Source organism: Chamaea fasciata, unplaced genomic scaffold (assembly GCF_029207755.1).
Source record: "Chamaea fasciata isolate MVZ Bird 193981 ecotype frontalis unplaced genomic scaffold, bChaFas1.0.hap1 SCAF_13, whole genome shotgun sequence".
NCBI lineage: Eukaryota > Metazoa > Chordata > Aves > Passeriformes > Sylviidae > Chamaea > Chamaea fasciata.
This window is the reverse complement of record NW_027094098.1, coordinates 16,966,281-16,976,509: the sequence shown is the minus strand read 5'-3', so window position 1 is coordinate 16,976,509 and position 10,229 is coordinate 16,966,281. Positions and strand designations below refer to the sequence as shown.

The following is a 10,229-nucleotide window of genomic DNA, read 5'->3' as shown; positions in this document are numbered from 1 at the left end:
CGCAGGGAGTTTTGAGGGGAAAGAACAGCTGTATTAGGTGGTTATGGTTCACTTTATTTAGAAGAAATTACTGCACAGAAGTGCTTATTTTGGTGATCAGTTTTTGGTATTTTAAAACTTCCAGGAAGCTTTTTAGTAAATATTTTAATCACACACATTAAATACATCTCAGCTGGTCTTATATAAGAAAAATAAATCAAAATCTAATTTCAAAACCTATTTTTTTCTTGTGCTATCAGGTGCGTGTGTCTGTTTTCTCTTTTTTTATATTTTTTAAGAAAGCGTGCTTTCTAGGTAGTGAAGGGGGAGAATCCTTTGCTGCTTTAGGTTTCCTGTAATAAATTGTAGGCTTCTGAGGGCTGGGACACTGAGAAAAAAATGTACATGCGTAATTCTGAGCAGAGGAGCAGCTCAACTGGTGTTCTACTTTCCTGTGTAAAATTACTCAGAGCCAGTTTGTGTGGGATCAAGGTCCTTGTTAATCTATTTTTGGCTATACCCAAGGCTGTTCTCATTTAGATATTAGTAAAAATGTTAGAGTTTTAAGTAGACTTTCATTCTGCAATAGTGTCTGTTTCTGAGTATTCTCTGTATTACTGGTTACATTTGGTTTTGCAATCCCTTGGAGTTAGGGCTCCATCCTGGAGCCTCCCTGGAATGACCTCGCTGCCCAGGAGGAGGAGATCACTAAATCAAATAAATGTTGTGGGATCAGAAGAGTTACCAGGTCCAGCCCAACAGCAGGTGTAATGGCAAAGCTCCTGCTCTTTGTCTGCTCCCTTGGTACCGGGTGAATAGGTAGGACCTGGTCCAGGACAAGAATGGAAGAGGTGGAAGAGGTTGTGGTGCTGGCTCAGGGCATGATCTTGTTCAGATTATTGCCGTCTTTCCAAATCCTGCCCAAAATATTGTTTTAAAAAGTATCTTTATAACCAAGGATTTCAAACTCTGTTAACAATTATTTATCTTGCTGGTGGGTAAACTGAGGCAGGTGTTGAAGAAACCTGACATTTTCAGGAATATCTGGTAAAATCTGTTCAGGACACAGAGTTTTCTGTGGACTCTTCCTTGTGTAGGGAATCAGTTGAGCCTTGGAGGAGGCGTTGAGGGTGCTTTGACACCTTCTCTCTGCTCATCAGGCAGCAGGACCACTGCTGCTTGCTTGCAAAGTGGATTTTTGTTTGTGGTTTGGTTTTCTATTTTAATCATCTCCTTTGGGGGGAAAATATGAGTGTAGCGAAATGTCTTGCTTTAGTAGGATGGGATTTTTTTCTTTGTTTGCTCCACACACACACTTACAGTGTTGATGGTACTTTGTGTTTATCTTAAAGACAGCATGATGGAAGGAATGTGTGTTGCCTACATCAATTCGCTCACCCGTATAAACAGTTTCAGGAGGAAAATCTGTATTTGTGTTTCTATGTTTTGAGATACTCAACTTTTAGACTATTAATGAGAAATTTTCACAGGTGGGAACAGCTGTTTCTGCTGCTCATTTTAACTTCAATGGTACATTATCCATATTTTTGAAAGCCAGGTAACATATAACAGGAGTGTGATAACCAAAAATTAAAGCGGTCTGGGTTTCAATCAGCGAGTAATTTGTGAGGAGAGCAGAGTCCTCCTCAGCCCCCTGTAGACCCTGTTGGTCTCCCACCAGCTGATTGTTGGGCTGGATTTCCTTAGAGTGCGTTTGGTTCATGCAAGACAAATGTGTTTAGAAAATGATACCTGCCTTTTTCAGCACTGCCCAATGTACATTTTATGCAAACGTGTAATTTTCAGCAGCTTCCTTAAAAAGTACATTTTAAGATGGTTCATTTGCTATCATGAAGACTCAGGGTAGAAATGAAGTCTGCTTGCCAAAATACTGCCAAAATAAGGATGTGACTGCCAAATACCCAGAAAATTTATAAAACAGATAAATACGAAAAGAGGTTTAAAGTGTCAAACCCAAGATAACCCCTGCAGCAAAGCAGGATAAAAGCCTTTATTGTTGCTAATCTAAGAGCACATCACATGTCGGAGGTCATGTATTTTACATAAAAGATGTATTGTTTTACATACTCTCAGGAAGGTGAGCCCTGACCTATTATGATGGAGTAGTGTTATGTCCTTTACAGTGCAGAATCAGGAATGTCTTATATGTGTACCTTAGCAAGGCACACAGGGCTTCCTATACAGCAAACATGCACAAATTTTGGCCCCTGATGTTCTGGTACTGCATTACAAGAACTGTGAGGAGCTTCTCACTCAAAACGTAAAAAAATAAAAATGAACTAAAGTGCCAGTGAGCAACAGATAAAACCAATATTCATTTCATATCAGGGTAACCTTTTTTCTCCCAGCTAAAAATAATCAGGTTTCAATGGTAAAGAAGTAATGCCTCATTATCATTGTGAAAACATTTTTTCCTCCCAAAATAAATGGTGAATGAGTTCATATTCTTTTGAAAGAACTTAGTGAAGATTCTGATTTTTTTCCCAGAGGTTGGTATTTTACTGCTTCAGTAAAAAGCTTCACCTAGTGATGTAAATAGCACAACTTACCATTTGGTGAGTTTCACAAACACCCCCAAAACTCCACATCACTGTGTGAATTTTATGAAATGGAGTTTCACGTAGCTCTGTCTTACACATCCACATGTCACTGACTTTCCGTTTTGTATGAAGTCATCTGTGTCACCAAATTATCGCATATTTCTTTCTGTCTATATTACATATCACTCTGTACCCCTGCGGCAGAAGATCAACATTTCAGTGAAATTATGTTATAATTTTACTCTGTTAAGGTATTTGGTCAATTGATGTGGAATTAATTCTGAATGCTGTTAGTGGTTTGAGTTAGTAACTTGATCTAAATTAATAAACAAATGTTTTTCTTTTCTCTTGTACCATATGTTGATCCCAATTACATGAACAGAAAGTGGCAGATTGTCATGTTTCTTAAAAGATTACATACTCTTTTGCATAAGAGAGAGTACACAAGATGCAGTAATATACAGGGTAAAAAAAACCTACACGTGCTGTTTTCTCCCTCCTACTTTTTATAAAGATACACTTTAATTATTCCTCCTTTTAATACCCACTGCTCTCACCACCTTGGCGTGCTTGGCGTGCTCTTGGTAATGCTTAATGAGAAGATATCCCAAGACAATAAACAACTTTCTGAATTAGGAAGATGCAGCTAGTTCTAAAATCTCATCTAGGACTGTATCTCTGTGGAAAAGGATGAGACAGAAGAAAGGATCCAGAAGATAAAATAGCAGCGGTTACAAATGGTCTTAAAATGCCTTAAGTAAGGAGAACCCATGCAGACAATAGTCAGATTTCTGAAACAAAGAACTGAACTCATTTATTATTCAAACTGAAAATAGATTGATAGACATCAAGATTAAGAAAGTTTATGTTAGAGAACAAAGATGTCTCATCTCCATGGGGTTTTTTGCTTCTCTTTTTCTCCTCCCAAAGACCAAGTTGTTTGTGCTGAACTGAAGAACCTCACGCTAGCTGGTACTGATAAGCAGCAGTCCTGTGACTTGATTGTTTTTATTAACTCTCTCTGAAAGTCATTCACCATTAAACACGATTAGATTCATTTGTTGCTTTATTTATGTTTGTACTTGCAAATGTTCTGCCAATGAAAATGCTTTGGGTGTTGCTGCTGACACTGACCCAGAGTCACGTGTGTTACCTCCTTTCTCTGCAGGGTAAGAAGAGTGACCTTTTTGGGCGGCTGTAACTGAAGATTGCTTTACAGGAGCAACTGAAGAAGGTAAATACAAATATACTGTTTTTCACACAGTTTTTGAAGTATGTCTGAACAAAGGATCTGATCCTGCAAACCCCAGGACCGTACTTTAGCTGCACAAGTAAAGGCTTTTCTGGCAACGTGGATAAAGTTTGCAGCGGTGGGCTTGGAGCTTTGGGAGTAAATGCTGTGCCTTAAAACTCATGTTTTGCTGAAGAAGCCAATGTTTTAGGTGGTTTAGGTGTCCAGTTGCATTTCAGGAGCAAGGCCAAAAAGATGCACTTTCTGGTTTTCAGCCATGTTCTGAAAAGGCTGTTTGGTACCTGGGCAGAGCCTGTGTGGGAATGGGAAGACCCTGCTCTGGCTGGTCTTTGTGGCAGGTTCATGGTCCATGGCTGCTGGGCTGGGAAATGCAATGGCACAGGCTGTGGCAGGGTCCCCATTCTGAGGCAAATCCCTGGGTAGTGGTCAAGTCAGCTTCAGTGCTACTTAATCCCAGGCTGAGACACTCCTGGATTTCCAGCAGCACGTTGAGCAGAGCAGGAGAGCAAAATTTAGCCGTTAATTTGATTGCTTATTATCACTGCAAAAGTTAAAACACATGCTTTTTAGTCTTTTGGAGCACAGCAAAAAGGAAAGAAATATCACTCTCTGCAAAATGATTTTTATTTAAAGCAGCGTGAAAGTCCTTTGCTTCTAAATTAACTCCTTGCCTCTCTTCTGGTCCAAAGTTTCAAGTTGGGAAGGAATATTAACATCACAAAAGTGGTGATTCACAAAATTAACTCGCAGAAGAGAAGAGTAACGCAGGGATCAGTGTTTGGTACTGAAGGGTGTCATCTGACTGAGGTTCATATGGCTGCTTTATAATCACCTTCTTTCAGAAATTAATAGTCGGTTAAGCACCATAGCAACAAGCAACACTGATGTAAGCGCTGAGCAGTGGCTGCTGTTCGCTGTGATGTCAGTGCTCGTTAGTGCTGTTCTCTTGACCTTGTTTGAATATAAAATGGTGATTTCATTTTAAACTTAGAATTTTACAGAATGACTAAATGCACTGGAGTGAATTAGAGCTATTTTTATTTTTAATTTTATTAAAATGTACTTGAAGGGGGGAAAAAATGTCCCTGTTCTCTTCTGTTTTAAATTAAAATAGATCTGAGGATGATCTGGGAATTTTTTTTTCAGTTCTTTGTTGCCAAAAATATCTATTTAGTTAGGATGAAATTCATGAAGTTCAAGTGAATATTGCAATCCTTGGCCATGCCAGTGGTATATGTCAGCTATATGATATATCCCTCTCTTCGAGATTTGAATCTTGCCGGTTTGTTTTTTTATGGTGGAGCCCATGAAGTATTAGATGTATTTCAGCTACTGGAGAAGAAGCAGATCCTGCAGTTAAAGGAGATAGTACTTCCTTGCTCTGCAGTGTTGTTCCTCCTTTGAGTTTTTGTGAAGAAGGGAAGAATTTGAAGTCCCAGGTGCATCAGAGGGCCTCATAATTAATGAGTCTCTTGTTCCTGGTTCATGTGTGGCTGTGTCCCATGTGACCCAGGAAAACTGGGAATTTTGGTGGTGTTAAATGCAGCACCTTTAGACTCCCTGATCCCTGTAGGCTGTGTCTCCAAAAGCAGATCTATTTTGTACTACTACCATCAGTGCACCACTCACGCACATGCCCTCTTGTCACTCATCCTTCAGCAGAAAGCAGTTTGGGTGATTCACTGGAAAAGACCATTAGATGTTTCAGTCTGATCTCCTGTGTATCACAGGTTATTGATTCTCACCCCTGAGCAGAGCTGGTAAGCTGAGTTCAGCCAAACACTGTTTCCTAGAAGCTGGTTCAAGCTTAGGGGGAAGACAGTGAGGACTGGAGAAGCAAGGGGCAGTCGTGGCGTGTGCAGGTGGATCTGTGTTCAAGGGTATGTTATCAAACTACTCAACAAAATTTAAAACTTAATGGAAAACAAGCTATTCAACATGTCCTTTAATGTCAGGATTGTTTCTCAAAGAAGGTTTTGCTCTGTCCTGCTTCTGCTGCAGTGAGGGGTGCAGTTTTCAAAGAAAACCTATTTATTGCAGGATCGGTCTGTAGTCCTGCAACATATTTCATAAAATAACGCCATAATGAATGATATGTGGTCCAAGAAACTGGATGTCAAATTTAAACTGGGCAAGAATTGAAACCGCTGAGATAATAAACCACGAGAATAGGAGATAGTAATGGAAATAGTGATAGAGTCCTAATTAGAGCAGTGCCACTGAAACAGGGAAGGTTAAGGGTTTGGTTGATTGAGTTTGAGCTCAATTGCTTGATAGCTTAATTTCAGGTGAAATCCCATCTCCTGAGTTAGTGGTTAAGCCGCTCAGAGCAGTTGCAGAGCAGGACTCTGCTCCTTGAGGAGCAGCCGCGTGGCCCCGGGCGTCCCAGCCCTGCGCGCGAGCCTGGCCTCGGGCATGTGGGGTGGGAGGCAGCTCAGGGCTGGCAAAATAGATTTTTATTCTGCCTGTTTTGTTTGCTTTTTTTTTTTTTTTTTTGCTTTTTTTTTTGCTTTTTTTGCTTTTTTTTTTTGCTTTTTTTTGTGAGCTCCAAGGATCTCTGAGTAGAAGCACAAATAGCAGAACAGATACAGCAAGGGGCTTTGATGGTTAAACCTTCAGAATTAAGATGTTTGCCTTCTCCTTTATTTAGCACTGTTAGGCATGATGCCTAATTGTGTGCCAGTTTTTCCTCAAAGTAGAGAATTCGAAATGTTTGATTTGGGGAGAAGGAAGAGGAAATGTATTTTTATAGAATTATGGACAATGGTGTTAGTTTTCCAGGAGAAGTCATTTGTTTAAATGTAGTAAAAGCATTTTCAATAATCAAACAGCATTCAGTGAGCACTGTAAATCAGGGATACCTTGCATGCTGAAAAAATTGAAAAGTACAGAACATGCTACTAAAATTGTACATTATTGATAACAAAAGGCACGTGTAGACTTTTAAGATAGCAAAGATAGAATCCTTTAGAAAATCTTTAACAGCCAAAAAATCAACACAAAGGATTTAGCAAAGTTGCACTTAGTTTAGAATTTCAAATCTTAATGCTTGTCAGAGTTAAATGCTGATTAAATATTGATAATAAACCAGAAGCTGCTTGCTGAAACTCAGGGCTGAATGAGATGATCAACAGATAAATCTGTGAGTTTGTGCTTTAAATTTCTTATATAGGTGTATTTTCTCCTTTGTTCCATTCAAGCCAGGAGAAAGGTCAGAAGGACTTTTCCTTCTAAGCTCAGTACAAAAAAATGGATTGTGTAGTTGGTCTACGTGAAAAACAAAGTGGACAAAAAATTTTCACTTTTTTCCAACTTTGTTTCATCAGGAAGAGAAATGGTTCTCAAACCAGGTTGTCAAGTTGCTGTACCACATCTTTCTTAGCCATTGCAGGCAAAAGTCAAAACCCTGAAACCAGCTCTTTCAGACACATTTCTGCTTATGAAAGGCTCGGCAGCGTGTGCAGTTTCTCCCCAGCACTCTCCCTTCCTGGTGACTTCCAGAAGGTGTGCTGGTGATGTCCTCAGTCCTATTTTTTTGTGCTGGCTTGCGTGGCAGGAGTGTTTGCACATCAGGCAGTGGAAAGCTTGTAGGATGATGGTTTCCCCAGTGAATTTGGCACCTTGACTCTTCCTGCTTTTGACCTAAAGGTCTTAAAGCATATTAGGGAGCAGAAACAGCTTCTGTCCCTAGAACATGTGTGCAGCTAATTCTGAACATGGGTCCTGAATATGGGCTGGGGTGCAGTCATAAGGAAGGTTGTAACAGAGCAGGCAACCTGGTTCTTGGACTTTTTCTCTAGTTTTCTCTGCCGTGGGCCCAAATTGCACAGGGCTGTACTGGAAACATTTTGGATGAACACTTTTTTCACCCTCAGCAGGAAACGGGGGCTGGGGAGACTGATCCCATTGATCCCTGCTGTTTCCTTGCTGCTGGGGTGGTATTCCTGTAGCTGGAGCGTCTGTCAGGCCTCATCTAAGACTGGATTTATTTACTTTTGGATTATTGGGAGAAGTTGTGACATCTTAATTGTTAAGAACCTTGAGTTACTGGATGGTCCTAAGGTCACACCTTTTCCTAAGGTTCAAAGGTACAGTGTGATGCAAAGTGTTTCCATATTCATTAGTAACAGAAATTACAACATTACCTGGATGTTTTGGGGAAAACCCTAAAAAGTCTGTGTGGGGGTCATTGGAAACACAAAGTGTTTGAAGACCTTCCCTATTTGAATGAAAAGTTGAGTCCAGACATGTGGGAAGCTGTGACTTTTCTGAAGCAATTGGGTCAAGACAATGTAGTAGATTAAGACATTTTGGGATAATTTAAGAAGTATCTGAGCAAATCTCATTAACATGGCCCACTAGCTTGCTGCATTGAAGACTTCAAAGATCTGTCAGAGGAGTTCTTTCTGTGCTATTGTCTGCCAGCATTAGCAATCTCGAGAGAACATGATTCTTTTGTTTTCTTTTGGCCCATTTAGCTTTTCTTCTTTTTCTTCTTCTTAATATTCCTTAATATCTTATAAATCTTCAAGTAGGTTGATAGTAAAATATGTTTCTCTGCTTTAAGATACTCATTAGCAGGTTTTGATCCTCTTATCTGATGCTTTTGGACCAAATCTTTCTGGTCTTCAAGAAGATTGCTAAAGTGAGCAAGATTTGTCCAGGCTTTTACATAATCCCACAGTGTTTCTCCTCTTAGTACCATCATCCATTCTGAATCCATGAAGAACATGGAGCACCGTGCTGAGAGGTTCATACACACCTCCAGATTCGCCTCATCTGCAACCACAGATCAAACAGGTGCAGGTATTGAAACAAATGCATGTACTGCAAATGGCACAACATGTAAAGGATGTGACTGCAAATTAAGCAGCCAAAAAGGATGCACCGATGTTTGCCAGTACAGGTGCACCAAGGAAACAGCTCATAATACACCATGTGATGCAGACTCTGCAATTTCTGGCCTGGTTCTTCAAAACCAAGCTGGATAATATGTCAGGATTTGCCGCATTTTATCACAGCTTGGCTGAGGAAAGAATTGGGCATGGCAAAGGCAGGAACAGCATTGGTCTGTTATTCCAGAAGCAGGGCATGGCCTCCAATTCAGATAGCTTGAACTCATGCTTGGTCTCAAACCCAGAATGTGATGGAAATATCCAGTTTCAAGGTTTCCTTCTGGAGCAGACAGAAAACTCTGAATTCAGAGCTGTGCTAACACTTCTTACAAGTTATGCTGCCAGGCCAGTGGTGACAGTGTTGTTTTTCACTTGCTTGTGATAGTCTTGGTGGGCTTCCAGACACACCAGTGCTGTCTGCTGGGGTCTCATGGCCATGCCTGTCTCTCAGCACAAGGGCAAGAGCCACCTGCAGGCTTGGATCCTGCCTTTGGAACACACAGACAGTGCACATTCCCATGTTATAAAATCTGGAGATGTGAGAAAATGACTCCAGAAATAGATTCTTGTTGCATATTTTATTTGGTCATCTATAAGGTCACTGCCTGTTGCCTGCTCCTGCACCAGAAGTATATCTTCCATGATGTTTAAGTTATTGTTGTCCAACGATGGCAGCCGTGTTTTACAAGGGTTACAAGACCAGTGATGTCAGTGGGCATTATGGGAGGCCACCCTTTCTAATCTGGTAGCTCATCCTAGTGCCAGGGCATTGAAAGAAAGAAAGAAAAAAATCAGGTTTTGGTCCTGATAGCCTGCCCATATTTCTCACTGCAACATAGGAAAGCATTTTTCACTCAGATAATGGCAGGAACTTCAGACACCACCTCTGAGATGTTTAATTGTTCAAAGTTTCTCCCAGTGCAATGTGTGAATTTAATTTCTGGCTCTCCCACCTCTGCTGGCCCTATACTTTTCAGTGTGTTTTGCGTAATGTTGCTTAATTGCTGAAACGGGTAATTTTTGACTCTGAGCTCACTGTTTATTTTTTTAATAGGGTAGCACAAACATTTGGACATTTGTAACTAAGACTCTGACGTCATTTCTATTGCAAACCATTAATATCCAAGGTTATAACACGGCTTTTCAAAATAGATTTTTGTTGAAATATGATGATCTGGGGTTTTTTTAAGGGTAAAGTTGTTCCCCCCCCATTAAAAAAAAAAAAAAGGACAAATTGGCATCCTTTGAATAATAGGTCTACTTCCTTCTCCCGTCATACCCTTTCTGTTAGTTTTGATAGCCCCTGTATTTATCTTTATTAGTTGTACTACGAGTGTTTCATCTAATCCTCTGACTTATTAAGGGTTAGTGGATCCCAGCACTGGAAGGAAATGTCTGTGGAAGGGCACAGCATTTCCTGCTCCTGGGGCACTTCCACCAATGGAGCTGGGCCACAGAGTTGTGACATTAGTAATTGTCTGTGAAGATCTTAGAAATAGAAATGCTGCATTTAAAAGCCAACAACAGCATAAATCAGTAATA

General features: G+C 40.3%; 1 protein-coding gene across 7 annotated transcripts in view; it reads left to right on the top strand.

The window, feature by feature from the left end:
- Window positions 1–10,229, top strand: part of FOXP1 (forkhead box P1) — a 438,146-nt gene that overhangs the window by 214,112 nt on the left and 213,805 nt on the right. For all 7 annotated transcript variants that reach the window (XM_066195730.1, XM_066195729.1, XM_066195721.1 and 4 more), the window contains one exon: window positions 3,709–3,774. The gene's annotated coding sequence lies outside the window, so the exon portion shown is untranslated. The remainder of the gene's footprint in view (window positions 1–3,708; window positions 3,775–10,229) is intronic.